The sequence below is a fragment of the Nomascus leucogenys genome, chromosome 12 (assembly GCF_006542625.1).
Source record: "Nomascus leucogenys isolate Asia chromosome 12, Asia_NLE_v1, whole genome shotgun sequence".
Taxonomy (NCBI): domain Eukaryota; kingdom Metazoa; phylum Chordata; class Mammalia; order Primates; family Hylobatidae; genus Nomascus; species Nomascus leucogenys.
In genome coordinates, this window is record NC_044392.1 from 45,635,884 (window position 1) to 45,652,259 (window position 16,376).

The 16,376-nt window shown below is 45.1% G+C and overlaps 1 protein-coding gene and 1 pseudogene across 5 annotated transcripts in view; one reads left to right on the top strand and one right to left on the bottom strand.

The window, feature by feature from the left end:
* Positions 1 to 4,138: 4,138 nt before the first annotated feature.
* LOC100580350 lies at positions 4,139 to 5,076 on the bottom strand (annotated as a pseudogene).
* ASH1L (ASH1 like histone lysine methyltransferase) overlaps positions 4,259 to 16,376 on the top strand; it is a 234,754-nt gene continuing 222,636 nt past the window's right edge. The window contains exons 1-2 of one of the 5 annotated variants that reach the window (XM_030824299.1): positions 4,563 to 4,600; positions 5,086 to 5,228. The gene's annotated coding sequence lies outside the window, so the exon portion shown is untranslated. Of the gene's footprint in view, positions 4,310 to 4,562; positions 5,229 to 16,376 lie in introns of those variants that run through there. The other 4 variants (XM_030824301.1, XM_030824300.1, XM_030824302.1 and 1 more) reach the window with 4 other exon arrangements.

Here is a 16,376-nt window from a genome sequence, read left to right on the forward strand (position 1 = left end):
TGGGAGGCCGAGACGGGTGGATCACCTAAGGCCAGGAGTTTGAGACCAGCTTGGCCAACATGGCGAAACCCTGTCTCTATTAAAAATACAAAAATTAGCCAAATTAGACAGGCGTGGTGACACATGCCTGTAGTCCTAGCTGCTCAGGAGGCTGAGGCGGGAGAATCACTTGAACCCGGGAAGCAGAGGTTGCAGTGAGTTGAGATCGCTCCACTTCCCTGCAACCTGGGTGACAGAGCAAGACTCTGTGGGAAAAAAAAAAAACAGCAACTCTTATGATTACATAGCATTTACCATAACTCGTCAAATGTAAAGTCAACTCTGACCATACTTCAGTAAATTTTATATCTTAGAAAAAACAAGTTCTCGCCCAACAGTAGTCCCAGCTACCGAGGAGGCTGAGGCAGCGGTAGGATCCCTTGAGCATGGGAGCTAGTCTCCAGCCTAGGCAACATAGTAAGAGCAGGCCTCAAAAAAAAATTCTTTTAATATTTTAACCTGGCTGGGTGTGGTGACTCACGCCTGTAATCCCAGCACTTTGGGAGGCTGAGGCGGGCGGATCACCTGAGGTCGGGAGCTCGAGAGCAGCCTGACCAACATGGAGAAACCCCACCTCTACTAAAAATACAAAATTAGCCAGGCGTGGTGGCACATGCCTATAATCCCAGCTGCTTGGGAGGCTGAGACAGGAGAATCGCTTGAACCCGGGAGGCGGAGGTTGCAGTGAGCCGAGATCACGCCATTGCACTCCAGCCTGGGTAACAAGAGCGAAACTCTGTCTCAAGAATAAAAAAAAAAAAATTAACTTTATTTTGTTTTACATTTTAGAGACAGAGTTTCGCTCTCTCGCCCAGGCTGGAGTGCAGTGGTGTGTGATCATGGCTCACGGTAACCTCAAACTCCTGGACATGCCACCATGGCCCGGTTAATTTTTCTTATTTTTTGTAGAGATGGGGGTCTTGCTATGTTGACCGGGCTGGTCTTGAACTCCTGGCCTCAAGTAATCCTCCTGTCTCAGTCGCCCAAAGTGTTGTGATTATAGGCATGAGCCACTGCGTCCAGCCTGAAACTTCATTTTAAAAATTTTTATCAGACCAGGACCCCAAGATGGAGTCAGCTGTACCAGTGAAGAAGAAACTCCTGGATGTCAAATTAGCAGAACTGCCAAACTAAATATTAATGTGTGATCTCACACAAGAAGGCACTGTTGGAGCGTTCAAAGAGGTTACTACAGGTATTACGACAAATACTCCAATTTGAAGAAAGGGAGCTTCCACGGTGGTGCTGTGGTGCTGGCAGCTTACATGCTTTTCCATTACTGTCTTTCTGAAAAGGAACACAAGCATGGGCAGCTACAGAAGTAAAACTGAAGAGGGCCATTGCGGAGTGCTCACTCCTGGATAATCTCCCTAGTTTAATATCAGCTGATTAGCAACCTTAATTCCCTCTGCATCCTGATTTTTCCCTTGTCATGTAACGTATCATATTTACAGGTTTTAGGATTAAGAAGTGGATATCCTTGGGGAAACCATTATTCTATCTTCATTGGTTCAAATAATTCAGGGTTTGTTCATTCAGTGAGGTCATTTTATTGAGCACTTAATATATTTTAGTCTCTAGTTGGCTCTGGGGCATACATGAAAAAACAGAATCGTATCTCATTTGCTTATCCGTAGCTGATAATTCATTGATCAGTGTAGTTACTGAAAGTTATTTTAACACAGAGACCATATGTAAGTAACTCTCCCTATACACTGGTGTAGTGAAATTCCAGTAAAGGCATTTTTTTTTTCTTTGAAGAACAGCAATTATGCTGCTGATGAGAAATTTTACTTTGAAGAAAATGTGGTGTAGTGAAAAAAGTATAAGGTTTTTAAAAGACAGGCAAACTAGAGTCTAAAGATTGTTACTGGACTTCTCCGGGCCTCAGGCTTCTCTTTTGTAAAATGAGGGTAAGATTATCTACCTCAAAGTGTTGTTTATTGTAAGGATTAAACAGGAATATGTGTTCCCCTGGCACGGTAGTCCACAAATGCTAATTGTCTTTCTCTTCTGGTATTTTAAGTATCTAACATTCATTTCAATATTTCTTTTTTTTTTGGGACGGAGTTTCGCTCTTGTCTCCCAGGCTGGAATGCAAAGGCGTGATCTCGACTCACTGCAACCTCTCCCTCCTGGGTTCAAGCGACTCTCCTGCCTCAGCCTACCAAGTAGCTGGGACTACAGGCGCTCCACCATGCCCACCTGATTTTTTTTTTTCTTTTTAAGACAGAGTCTCGCACTGTTGCCCAGGCTGGAGTGCAGTGGTGCGATCTTCACTCACTGCAACCTTCGTCTCCCGGGTTCAAGGGATTCTCCTGCCTCAGCCTCCCGAGTAGCTGGGATTACAGGTGCTCACCACCACGCCCGGCTAATTTTTTGTATTATTAGTAGAGACGGGGTTTCACAATGTTGGCCAGGCTGGTCTTGAACTCGTGACCTCGTGATCCACGCACCTTGGCCTCCCAAAGTGCTGGGATTACAGGCGTGAGCCACCACGCCCAGCCTCATTTCAATATTTCTGTGACTTGCTTTGCGCTAGCCTGTGATGCTTTATGTAAATTAAGTAGTAGACATAGTCCCTGTTCTCAAATAAAACAAGTTATTGGTAGCATAATACACTTGCATGCATGAAGCAACTAACAAAAGATCGGTAAACAAGTGGGCTCCATGAAAGTGTGGGACTTGGTTAGGAAAATATACAATGAGGTAATTAAGGCTGCTTTCCTCTTTACCTTAAAGAATCAAAACAAGTAAAAAACACTTAATCCACGTATCCTAACGGGGAAATTTGGGACTGTCTGCTTGAATTTTGGAGGTTGCAAGGGCTTTTTAGTTTTATTTTTTTTTCCTCAAATGGAGTTTTGCTCTTGTTGCCCAGGCTGGAGTGCAATAGCACCATCTCGGCTCACTGCAACCTCCGCCTCCCAGGTTCAAGCGATTCTCCTGCCTCAGTCTCCTGAGTAGCTGGGATTACAGGCGTCCACCACCACACCTGGCTAATTTTTGCATTTTTAGTAGAGACGGGATTTTGCCATGTTGGCCAAGCTGGTCTCGAACTCCTGACCTCAGGTCATCCGCCCGCCTCGGCCTCCCGAAGCGCTGGGATTATAAGCGTTAGCCACCGCACCCGGCCTTGCTTGGGCTTTTGAACAGTCATTTTTGAATTATTTCCTGGATCCCCAGGAGTCCACAAATGTGAAGGAAAGGGAAACCCAAGTAGATCCTTCCAGTAATTTATTCTGCTTTACCCTTTGGGTAAAGGTAAAAACTACTAGATCAAGTAAACTTTGGAATTATTTGTGGACTTTAATCGTCCGTATTTCTGCTGCATTCAGTTATCAAATATCAGTCAAGTGTTTTGAGAAACAAATATTCAGTAGCCACAGAACCTAACAGGCCTATGTTTGCTTTGTTTTATTAACGCCTTGGAGGCACAGAACACTACCAATTACACCCACAAACCTTATCGACATCAACAGAACTGTAAATGACAACACGGCAATATTCTGCATTTTCCCTATGCCTAGGAGCTAATTCCACTTTACATATATTATCTTATTATTTCACACATCAACCCTGGAGGCATGTTTGGAGTTGCCTAATTTTTATGTACACTTTTTGATAAGGAACTAAGAAAAATAACTTGCTGAAGGAAAAAAGGGAGACTAAGTCCAGAACTGAATGAAAAGCACATGGTTTCTTCATCCTCTATCACCAGGCTGTCTAACGAGGCTGAAGAAGTACCATCCATGAGTAAGTGCGTCAAGGGCAAACAAACATCATCGCATATGGACAGTGGTGTGAAATTTGAGAAATCCGAGGAGGGATAACAATAACAAAAAGCACACCACCATGCCGATCTTCCTCGGGCCCCAGGTTGGCAACTCAACGCCCGGGAGGAATCCCCCCGGAGGTGCGCCGGTCCTACTGGCCTCACTCCCTACCTCCTGGAGGTCCGGAGTCCCGCTCCTTTCCCTCAGCGGTACAACACCCCTGTTGGTCCATTCCCTCACCGTGAGTCGAGGGCTAGTTCTCCTGACTAGGCGACCGGCACACACCGCCTGCAACCGGCTCCAAAGCACCGGTTCTGCTACTGCGAAGTAGGCTCGGGTCAACCGGCAGGAAACGACTCAACGCGCAGCCGCCGCGGCCTCCAACCACCGGTCAGCAGAGGGGCGCTAGGCAGTCCTCGATCCGCTCGCCGCGATCCCGAGGAGGAGGAGTAGGGGGAGGCGAGCCGCAGCACCGCGGCGAGGAGCCCAGGGAGGTAGGTTGTCGTGGGGCTCGGTCCGCCACTCTGGCAATTCCAGTCAAACGGCAAGCCCCGAACCGCTCTGCCCGTCCCTTCCTCTGCTGCCCCTGCAGCCGACAGGAATGGAACAGTCCCGCGGGGGGGATTGTGGGAGGCGCACGCGCGAAGGGTGGAGGGTGGTGGGGGGGAGCTGGCGGCAGCGGCGGTGGCCGTGGCGGCGGTTGGTGGCCGTGGGGGCGGGGAAGGGGGGGAGGAGAGAAGAGGAGGTGGAGGAGGAGGAGGAGGCTTGGGCTTGCGCCGCTGAAGGTACGCGTGAGGGCCTGCGCCGGAGCCGGCTTGACAGGGCCTGAGGGGGAGTGAGGGACTGGGCGAGGGGGTTCCCGTGGGTGAGCGCGTACGGGCTGGCTGGCGCGCGGGGCGGCCGAAGGTGGTGGTTGGTGGGAGCAGCCAGCGACGAGCCCGTAGACACTCGTACGCGTGCGGGCGGGCGTGCGCGCTACGCGGCCGGAGTCGGGCGGAGCGGGAGACGGTGGGGAAGAACGCGAGGAGGGAGGAGTGGGAGGTTGGGGGGGCGCTAGGCGCCCTTCGCTCCCTCCCTCTGGAGGAGCTGCCACCGCCACCGCCGCCACTCTGCTGCCGCCGCCGCCGCCGCCGCCGCCGCTCCCGCCGCCATTTTGGGTTCGCTTTGCGGAGGGGAGACGATCCCAGTCTCGGTTGCGGGACCCGCCTCCCCTCAGTTTGCCCCCTTTAGCCCTCCACCTTTCCCTTCTCCTCTCTCACATTTCCGCCAGTCAGCTTACCCGCTAGCCGCCTCCTGACAAGCGGGAGGGATCCGCCGTGGACCAAGGGAAGCGGAGGAGCCTGGCGGCCACCCCCTCTTCTCCACTTCCCTGCACTCTCATCGCTCTCGGCCTCGGCCTCGGCCTCCGACACGGTGAGTAGAACGATTTGGGCCGGCATTCGGGCCTAAGCACTCTCTCAGCGATTGAATCCTGGGCTTTCTGGGAGCCACTGTCATCTCCCGGACCTGGACCTCCGGGAGAGCAGTGGTGAAGATGGGGGAGGGGAGAGCAAGGAGGGGGATCCTGAGCCTACCGGGAAGTCCGTCCAGGCGTGGTGAAGGGGTGTCCCTGACAGGCGGACTCCCGGAGGGGGCTGGAAAGTAAGCTAGTGGAGGCGGAGTCGGCTGTGCCCCTGACAGGTTAGTTTGTGTTTGTAGGCATGATCAGAGTCTCCCCCATAGTCCAGTTCGTGTGTGTTTATTTAAGGGATAAGAGTGGTCGAGGACACGATCTTGAGAGGGGAGTTTACCTGTGTGACAAGGTCTGTGGTGTCCCTGCCGCGTTGAACGGTATGTAGGAACGACAGGATGATCTCAGTGTTGTAAGTTTAATAAATGTCACTGGTTAGTTTGTACATGGAAAGAGATGTTTTTGGTTTAGAAGACAGATGGTCTGTTGGTGTGTAGCGGCTGTGTTGGTGTGTGTATGCGGGGATGGCAAGTGTTTCCGGAAGAGTTTGCCTTTATTTGTGTAAGTGTAATGGAGTTCCCCTTATAAGTTAGCTTATTTCTCGAATAAATGTTGGGAGGTTCCTTGCAGGTTGATATGTGTGTGTGTTTTAGGGATTGGGAGCCCCTAGTTACTTGTTGGGAAAGAGCGGCAATGGTAGTGTTCTACACAGCGTGTGTCTGTGAGGTCAGGGAGGGGAGAAACTTGGCATAGCCAGTTGTGGTCTTCAGAATAGTTTGTGCCTTTGGTTAGAGTGAGTTGTGTAAATGTGAAGGGCCAAAATATCTTTAACAGAACCATTGCTACAAAGCTGTAAAGAACGGGTGGCCTTATTTGTTGTTGCAGGTTTATAGTAATAGTTTACAATACAATAAGAAAGCTCTTTCAGTTTCTTTGTGATACTTAATCTCTGTGAAAATGGTAGGATGCTTTCTTCCATTTTACAAAATAGGAAATTTAGGCATAAGGAGAGAACTTCTCCAAGGCCACATGTTAAATTGGTGACAAAGTTGGGACTGTAACTCCCATATTTTCACTACTACTGCAGCAGTATATTCAGCATGCCATGGTACCTCAGGAAGTCTTTGTGGGCAAATCTGAGTATGCTGGAAAGATAGAAGCACATAAGACTGGTTGGATTGTATTTGGAGGAGACCGATTGTGTCAGATATGTATGTGGAACGTAGCTGTCCTTGCCGAGTCTGACCTGTATGAAATGCATATCCATGACTATATTATTTTGGATTTATGGAGGAAGCAGAGCATTTCTGACACTTGAGGTTCTATGTGTGAGGGAGAGAAGGCTTTCACAGCTTAACTTGTACCAGAGCGGCTGCATGGGTGTTGACAGCTTAACTTGAAATCTGTGGAAGAATCCTTTTTCATTCATTTAACAAATATTTGACGACTGCCTGTTCAATAAATGGTCCATGCCTTGGGGTGAGGATAATCAAGGTGTCTCTGTAAATAGCCCGAGTACAACGTGAGGGGAGTTGTTTTGACAGTGGTAGGTATTAAGTTGAGGGAGGCGGTGTGGAATTAAAACCAGAGAACTGTTTTTGGGTTCTGGTAATTGTTAATACATGTGCCTGTGGATGTTGGAACTTTTTGGCTGGGCTGAAGGAATCCTTTGAAAGACTGATTTCTTTTTTTTTTTTTGAGACGGGGTCTCGCTATTTCGCCCAGCCCTGAGTGCAGTGGCGCAATCTCGGCTCACTGCAAGCTCCGCCTCCCGGGTTCACGCCATTCTCCTGCCTCAGCCCCCGACCCCCAGTAGCTGGGACTACAGGCGCCCGCCACTGCGCCCGGCTAATTTTTTGTATTTTTAGTAGAGACGGGGTTTCACCGTGTTAACCAGGATGGTCTCGATCTCCTGACCTCGTGATCCGCCCACCTCGGCCTCCCAAAGTGCTGGGATTACAGGCGTGAGCCACCGCGCCCGACCAAGACTGATTTCATATAGTAAGAATCCTCTCTATGAATATGAGGGAAGAATGCAATTTGGTGATAAGGGAATATAATATAGCACAAGTGTCTATGGCTTTGTTCTTTGTCAGTATCTTTTTGTTCCTAAACTCTGAGAAGTGGGTTTGTCTTTTTTCAGTTTTGGATTTGGCCTGAGGTGATTTGAAACTCCTGTCTTGGAGTTTAGCTTAGTTATAACAAACACTGATTTAATCCTATGCAGGAGACACAAAAATCAATAATATATGGTCTCTGTGCTTGAAGAGATGCTAATTCAGTTGAGTCTGAATTGTTTGATGGTGGCAGCTCTCAAAAGGACAAGGAAGAGGGAAACATTCCTAGAAGTTGAAATTTTGTTACACAATTGCAAAGAGTTTTTGCCACTACTTACTCTTTGAATAAGCATAAAGTGTTTATACTCTGTATGCAGCTTTGTACTTTAAAAAAATAGGTTTTGTATCATCTTGTGTTTTTTTTTTTTTTTTTTGAGACGGAGTTTCGCTCTTGTTAACAGGCTGGAGTGCAATGGCGCTATCTCAATTCACTGCAACCTCTGCCTCCTTGGTTCAAGTGACTCTCCTGCCTCAGCCTCCCGAGTAGCTGGGATTACAGGCATGTGCCACCATGCCCTGCTAATTTTTTATTTTTAGTAGAGACAGGGTTTCTCCATGTTGGTCAGGCTGGTCTGGAACTCCTGACCTCAGGTGATCCACCCGCCTCGGCCTCCCAAAGTGCTGGGATTACAGGGGTGAGCCACCACGCCTGGCCTCATCTGGTGTTTTTGTATAAAGGAACTATTGATTTGAAAAGAAGGCAAACATTTATATTCCTTACCTTGTTTTGGGATATATTTCTACAGTGCGTTTATGTAAAAAGGTTTTGATGTCGCTGGGCATGGTGGCTCTCACTTGTAATCACTTTGGGATGCTGAAGAGGGTGGCTCACCAGAGGTTAGGAGTTCGAGACCAGCCTGGCCAACGTGGCAAAACCCTGTCTCTACTAAAAGTACAAAAATTAGCCAGGTATGGTGCGTGTGCCGGTAGTCCCAGCTAGTTGGGATGCTGAGGCAGGAGGATCTCTTGAATCCCTGAGGTGGAAGTTGCAGTGAGCCGATTTCCACCACTGCATGCCAGCCTGGGTGACAGAGTGACTCTGTCTCAAAAAAAAAAAAAAAAAAGTAGAAAAAGGGGCCTGGGGCCTGTCATAGTGGCTCATCCCTATGATCCCAGTGCTTTGGGAGGCTGAGCCAGGAGGATCACTTGTGCCCAGGAGTTTGATACCAGCCTGGGCAACATAGGAAGACCCCATTTCTACAGAAAGTTAAAAAATTAGCATGAACGCCTGCAATCCTAGCTACTCTGGAGGCTGAGACAGGGGAATTACGTGACCCAGGAGTTGAAAGCTGCTGTGAGCTATGGTGGTGCTACTGCACTCCAGCCTGGGCAATAGCGCGAAACACTGTCTCTTTAAAAAAAGGAAAAGGATTTTCATGTTCTACTCTTGAGTTGTATTGTGAAATAGAATACAACACATCACTTTTTAAATTTTTTTTTTTTTTTGAGAGAGAGTTTCGTTCTTGTTGCCCAGGCTAGAGTGCAACAGCGCGATCTCAGCTCGCTGCAACCTCTGCCTCCTGGGTTCAAGGGATTCTCCTGCCTCAGCCTCCCCAATAGCTGGGATTATAGGCGTGTGCCACCACGCCCGGCTATTTTTTTTGTTTTTTTTAGTAGAGACGGGGTTTTGCCATGTTGGTCAGGCTGGTCTCAAACTCCTGACCTCTGGTGATCCACCTGCCTCGGCCTCCCAAACTGCTGGGATTACAGGTGTGAGCCACCGTGCCTGCACATCACTTCTTAATAACTTGCTAGGTACTGTGCCTTTATTTAGCAATTCCACTTGAGTCTTTATTCTGAGTCTTCCTCCATGCTTTATTAATATTGAATTGGCCACCTTCATTTCTGCCCAAGACGATGTGGAAGCACACAGTGGAGAAGTCTGTGTGTAAGATTGTGGTGGTGGTGGTCTCCATTTAAAATAACTTTGTATTGCTATTTGAATAATGTGTATTGATCTGAGTCTTTTAAAGGTAGTATACAACCTCACTATAATCTACTGTGAGATCTGCTTAGGCCAGCCTTTTCAGCAGCATGTAGTATTTTAAACTGGGTGCCGCAAGAGGTGGAAATGCAACTAGTTCATTTTTGTTTTGTTTTGAGGTATGCTGCTAGTTTCTGTTATTTTCCTTAAAATTAATTTTAGTGTTTTTTCATTTATATTTTTTCATATGAAGAGGCTAGATTTTCTTATTACTCGTCATCATAGTTAATAACAGTCATATTTCATGTTTTAGAAATCGCTTTTTTAGTGACTGCCTCATCAGGCCTGTAATTGGCAGAATGTGATATTTATCAAAATTAATTTTAAAATAATGACTTCTAGGCCACGCATGGTGGCTCACACCTGTAATCCCAGCACTTTGGGAGGCCGAGGTGGGTGTATCACAAGGTCAGGAGAACGAGACCATCCTGGCTAACATGGTGAAACCCCGTCTCTACTAAAAATACAAAAAAAAACCCCAAAAAACAAAATTAGCCGGGCATGGTGATGGGCGCCTGTAGTCCCAGCTTCTCAGGAGGCTGAGGCAGGAGAATGATGTGAACCCGGGAGGCGGAGCTTGCAGTGAGCCAAGATTGCGCCACTGCACTCCAGCCTGGGTGACAGAGCGAGACTCCGTCTCAAAAATAAATAAATAAAATAATGACTTCTAGTGATGACAGAAATTTAACCAATAATCTTATTGCTATTTCAGAGTTGTATTTTTTTCATCGAACATCTAAGTTTTCATGTTTGGAAATCTATGAAATTTTTATTGTAGTATTATATTTGCTTTTCATAGTCTTTAGTCATTTGCCCTCAGACATACACAGGTTGATGACAAGGTTGTATACTTTTTTCCATCTAATTAAAAAAAATTTTTTGGAGACAGGGTCTTACTATGTCACCCAGGCTAGAGTGCCGCGGTACAAGCATAACTTACTGCATGCTCTACCTCTTGGGCTCAAGCAGTCCTTCCATTGTCCCAAGTAACTGGGATTACACGCACATACCACCACACCTAGCTAATTTTTAGTTTTTTTGTAGAGATGGAGTCTCACCGTATTGCCCCCACTGATCTTGAACTTCAGCAGTCCTCCCTCTTCAGACTCCCAAATTGCTGGAATTATAGGCATGAACCACCACACCTGGGCAATTTTGTTCATTTAAAAATATTTTTGGCTGGGTACAGTGGCTCACACCTGTAATCCCAGCACTTTGGGAGGCCGAGGTGGGTGGATCATGAGGTCAGGAGTTCGAGACCATCCTGGCTAACATGGTGAAACCCTGTCTCTGCTAAAAATATAAAAAATTAGGCGCAGGTGGCATGTGCCTGTAGTCCCAGCTACTCGGGAGGCTGAGGCAGAAGAATCAGTTGAACCTGGGAGGTGGAGGTTGCAGTGAGCTGAGATCACGCCACTGCACTCCAGCCTGGGTGACAGAGTAAAACTCCGTCTCAAATAAATATATATATACATACATACACACACACACACACACACATATATATATATACACACACACATACATATATGCATATTTATATTTCTACTTTTTTAGAGCTGGGGTCTGGCTATGTTGCCCAGACTGAACTTGAATTCCCAGGCTCAGTTGATCCTCCCACTTTAGGCACTCAAGTGTTTGGGACCACAGGTGTGTGCCACCACATCTGGTTAATTTCTAAATTTGATGTACAGGTGGAGTCTTACTATGTTGCCCAGGATGGTCTTGTACTCTTGGGCTCACGTGGTCCTCCCACCTTGGCCTCCCAAAATGCTGAGAAATGTGAGCCACAATGCCCAGTCAGCTTTTTATTTCTTTAATGTGGCAAATTGCAAACATATATAGAAATAAAGAGAATAGTATAATGAGCCTTCATGGACCCAACATCCAGCTTCAACAGTTATCAATACAGTTAACACACTGTTTCCATATCTACTAGCCCCTGTCCCTCCTTCCCCTCTTGCTTATTTTAAAGCAAATCTTCCAGTTATTATATAATTTCATCCATAAATACTTAAGTGTTTACATTCTTTTCACTGTTAAGTGAGGAATTACTTCTTCATAGTTAGGTTTATATAACTTTTAAGTATCTGATCATAGTTGGAACTAAACTACTTACACCATCTACTTCTAATCCATATTACTTATCAATAGGGAATTCCTTGTGCCAGCTAAGAAGAAATGAGGAATAGTTCACATCATTGCTTTTCGATGTTTGCATTGAACATTTAGAGCAGTTCCTATGCTATTCAGAATAACTTACCAGCTTTTTTCAAACGCACAAGAGAGAAACAAAGGGTTTCTTACAGTTTTTTAGTCATAGCTACAAGATGCTAAAAAATGTTTTCTAGTTTTTAGTCCCTAGATTTTCATTTTTTTTTCCCTTTTTTTTTTTTTTTTTTGAGATGAAGTCTCACTCTGTTGCCCAAGCTGGAGTGCAGTGGCATGATCTCGGCTCACTGCAACCTCCGCCTCCTGGGTTCAAGCGATTCTTCTGCCTCAGCCTCTCTTCTACAGGTGCGTGCCACCACACCTGGCTAATTTTTGTATTTTTAGTAGAAACGGGGTTTCTTTTTTTTTTTTTCTTTTTCTTTTGTTTTTTTTTTTGAGACGGAGTCTCACTCTGTCCCCCAGGCTGGAGTGCAGTGGCGCGATCTCGGCTCTGCAAGCTGCGCCTCAGAAACGGGGTTTCACTATGTTGGCGAGGCTAGTCTTGATCTCCTGACCTCGTGACCCGCTCGCCTCGGCCTCCCAAAGTGCTGGGATTACAGGCATGAGCCATCGTGCCCGGCCTTAGTCCCTAGATTTTCTAGTGGGATCCAGTCATCACAAAGAAATCAAATGGCCCTGGTAATGTTGAACAGGTAGCTGAAATTGGTATAAAATCAACTTGCTATTGAAGAGAATGAAATGCACGTTGTTTTAAACTTTGAAATTCTAATTGTAGGCATTCTCTGTGGACATTTGAAAGTCCTTACCATTGCATATGTTGCATACTGAAATGTGAACCGTGTCACAGAATGTGGTTATCATGATGAATACAAACATTGTAGAAAAAGGAAGTAAATTTACAATTAAGTTATGAAGATAGAGATTTTAAGTGGTTGCTAATAAAGTAGAATTTAGAAATATATTCTTTCCTACCACAAAAGATTGATAGTTATAACTCAGATGCATGTGAGTTTCATCGATAGTGAAAGTTTCATCACTTATCTTTTGTTTTACAGTCCCACAGTAACTAAGTCATGAATCTTTGACTTAATCTTCTGGTTATACATTTTGTTCAATCTGTTTTCCACACTTGATAACATATCTGACTCTTCTCAGTCAGTTTTATTTGCCCTAAGACTGTAGGAAGACAGTGTATTAGATTATAAAGTAGCTATATCATGGTTTCTTGGTATAAATGACATTTTTTAAAATGTGGAGGACACATTCCTCAAGGTTTCTTAAATTCAGCACTCTGAAAGTGAAAACTCCAGAGTTTAAATATTTGCTGATAAACGCTTAAGAGAGTTGGAGAGAATTTAAAAGATTGTCTTTGAAAGAAGAAACCGATAACTCAGTCATTTGAGAAAATGGTGGGAGTTGGGGGTCATGAATCAATCATGTTTAATGATTACTGGGTAAACATTATTAGAGTATAAAGGTTTTCAAAGACTGGAGGATACATATGTCACATAAGTAGAGATTTCATCTAAATAAATGATAGCATAGGTTTGGAAGTTAAAGTTTAGATGAAAAAGATCAAAGAAAAAAGAGCAGTCATTTTTTTAAACCACAGTGAGTTAGAGATTTAAGTTAATTTTATTTGTGTGTTTGTGTGTTTAATTTTTTTTTTTTTTGAGATGGAGTCTCCCTCTGTCACCCAGACTGGAAGGCAGTGGCACCATCTCGGCTCACTGCAACCTCTGCCTCCTGGGTTCAAGTGATTCTCCTGCCTCAGCCTCCTGAGTAGCTGGGACTACAGGCGCAAGCCACCATGCCCAACGAATTTTTGTGTTTTTAGTAGAGACCGGGTTTCACCATGTTGACCAGGCTGATCTTGAACTCTTGACCTCAAATGATCAGCCCGCATTGGCCTCCCAAACTGCTGGCATTACAGGCGTGAGCCACTGCACCGGCCTGTGTGTTTAATTTTAAGAGGAAGAAAGTCAAGTAACTGTAGGTCAGACTTTAATTCTTTTTTTTTTTTTTTGAGACGGTTTCTCACTCTGTCCCCAAAGCTGAAGTGTAGTGGCACGATTTTGGCTCACTACACCTCTGCCTCCTGGGTTCAAGCGATTCTCCTGTTTCAGCCTCCTGAGTAGCTGGGACTACCGGTGCATGTCACCATGCCCGGCTAATTTTTGTATTTTTAGTAGAGATGGGGTTTCACCACGTTGGCCAGGCTGATCTCTAACTTCTGACCTTCAGGTGATCCGCCCTTTTCAGCCTCCCAAAGTGCTGCGATTACAGGTGTGAGCCATCACACCCGGCTGAGTTTAATTTACTTTAACAAGCCATTCATTTGTTTGTTTTGTATTCATTCATTCCTCATTCCACCAACTAACATTTTTCCAGTGCTTCCACCATACCCATTTCTGTGCTTAGGTGTAGGGAAAAGACATACAGTGGTTTTTTTTTTGTTTTTTTTTTTTTTAATCTCAGATGTAATCCTAGCTCTGTGGGAGGCCAAGGCAGGAGGATTGCTTGAGCCCAGGAGTTTAAGACCAGCCTGGGCAACATAGGGAGACCTGGTTACTAAAAAAATAAAAAATTCAGGCTGGGCATGGTGGATCACGCCTGTAATCCTGGCACTTTGGGAGGACAAGGCGGGTGGATCACCTGAGACTGAGAGTTTGAGACCAGCCTGACCAACATGGAGAAATCCCATCTCTACTAAAAATACAAAATTAGCCCTGTGTGGGGGCACATGCCTTTAATCCCAGCTCCTTGGGAGTGTGAGGCAAGAGAATCGCTTGAACCCAAGAGGCAGAGGTTGCAGTGAGCTGAGATTGTGCCATTGCACTCTAGCCTGGGCAAGAAGAGAGAAACTCCATCTCCAAAACAAAAAATAAACACATAAATTAAAAAAAAAATTCGCCAAGTGTGGTGGCATCCACCTGTGGTCCCAGCTACTTGGGAGGCTGAGGTGAGAGACTTACTTGAGCTTGGGAGATTGAGGCTGCAGTAAACTGTAATCTCACCACTCTACTCCAGCCTGCGTGACAGAGTGAGACCCTGTCTCTAAAGAAAAAAAAAAACTCGGGTCGTGTGCAGTGGCTTACACTTTGGGTGGCTGAGGTGGGCAGATCACGAGGTCAGGAGTTCGAGACCAGCCTGGCCAACATGGTGAAACCCCATCTCCACTAAAAATACAAAAATTAGCCAGGCACAGTGGCACACGCCTGTAGTCCCAGCTACTCGGGAGGCTGTGGCAGTAGAATTGCTTGAACCTGGATGGTGGAGGTTGCAGTGAGCCGAGATCTTGCTACTGCACTCCTGCCTGGGTGACAGTGAGATTTTGTCTCAAAAGAAAAAAAAAAAATTCTAATGGGAGGAGCATATTAACAGACATATTACAGCAATATTATGTAATACATTTGCCTATGTTAACAAACGTACTACGATACATACTATGTAATATTTTTGTCCAAGGTGGAGAAGTTATTAAATCTGTGGTGAGAAAGGAAAGGTTAGGGTGGCTTCCCACAAGTGGGAAGAGCCAGGCTTTAAAGGATAAGTGTGAGACGTTCAGACTTAGAGAGGGCGTTCTAGGTAGAGGGAGATCACATGCAAACGTATGAACGTATGACACAGCAGGATGAGTGCACTGTAATTTGGATTGGTAATTTTCAACCCATTCTCTTATGATTTCCTGTATCTTCAGTGCTATATAAGGTTGGCCTTTGTAATTAGAGATCTTCTATCAAATAAAGATGGAAATATGTTCAAAATACTTTTCTTAGACAAAAAACTATTGTTATAAAGGTAATTTCTAGCAAAGATTAATGTCAATAAAATATTTGGTTATATTTTAGTTACTCAGAAAATTTTTACTAGAATGTAACCCACTCAGCATTCTAGTTAATCAGGCCTTGATTATAATAAGTATCTAGCCAGATCTAAAAATGTATAATTAGTTGTCTTAATAATGAATGAATCTCTCAGCCTCTACATTGGTATATTTCCTCTCAATTTGTTGAAAATCCCAAATAGTCATTAAGATCATGGACTCTGAAATCAGATTGATTAGGCTCAGATCTGAGTTTTGCTAACTTATTGACTGTAATTTTGAGCAAAATACTTACAGTCTTTGGTTTTCTTGACTGTAAAATGTGGTGATATAGTAATGATAATATTTATAGCATAGAGTTGGAGGATTCTACAAGATAATACGTATAATGTGCTTAGCATAATGTGTGCCATGCAGCAAGCAAATAATGCGTATTTGTTATTATTTTAGTTATTTATTTTTCTCATTTCCAAAAAAGAATGTAGCAAAGTGGATTACTTCCCTCATAGGTAAGAATATGTAAAATACACTTTTGAAGTGTATATAAGCAATGTCCTTATTTGTATACATATTTTTTCCCTTTTCAATTTTTAGTATACTATTTATCTTACTTTTCTCACATGTGCATTCCAATTTCGTATTTTCCCACTTCATTTCAGCCTAGGTTTTTGTGTTTGGCTTTTTCTTTTTGAGTCAGGGTCTCTCTCTGTTGTCCATGCTGGAGTGCAGTGGTGCGATCTCGGCTCACTGCAAGCTCCGCCTCCCGGGTTCACGCCTTTCTCCTGTTTCAGTCTCCTGAGTAGCTGGGACTACTGGTGCATGCCACCACCCTGTTGTAGTTTGTATCAAAACTTCTTTTTCTTTTTTTTTGAGACAGAGTCTCACTCTTGTCGGCCAGGCTGGAGTGCAGTGGCGCGATCTCGGCTCACTGCAAGCTCCGCCTCCTGGGTTCATGCCATTCTTCTGCCTCAACCTCTCTGAGTAGCTGGGACTACAGGCGCCCGCCACCACG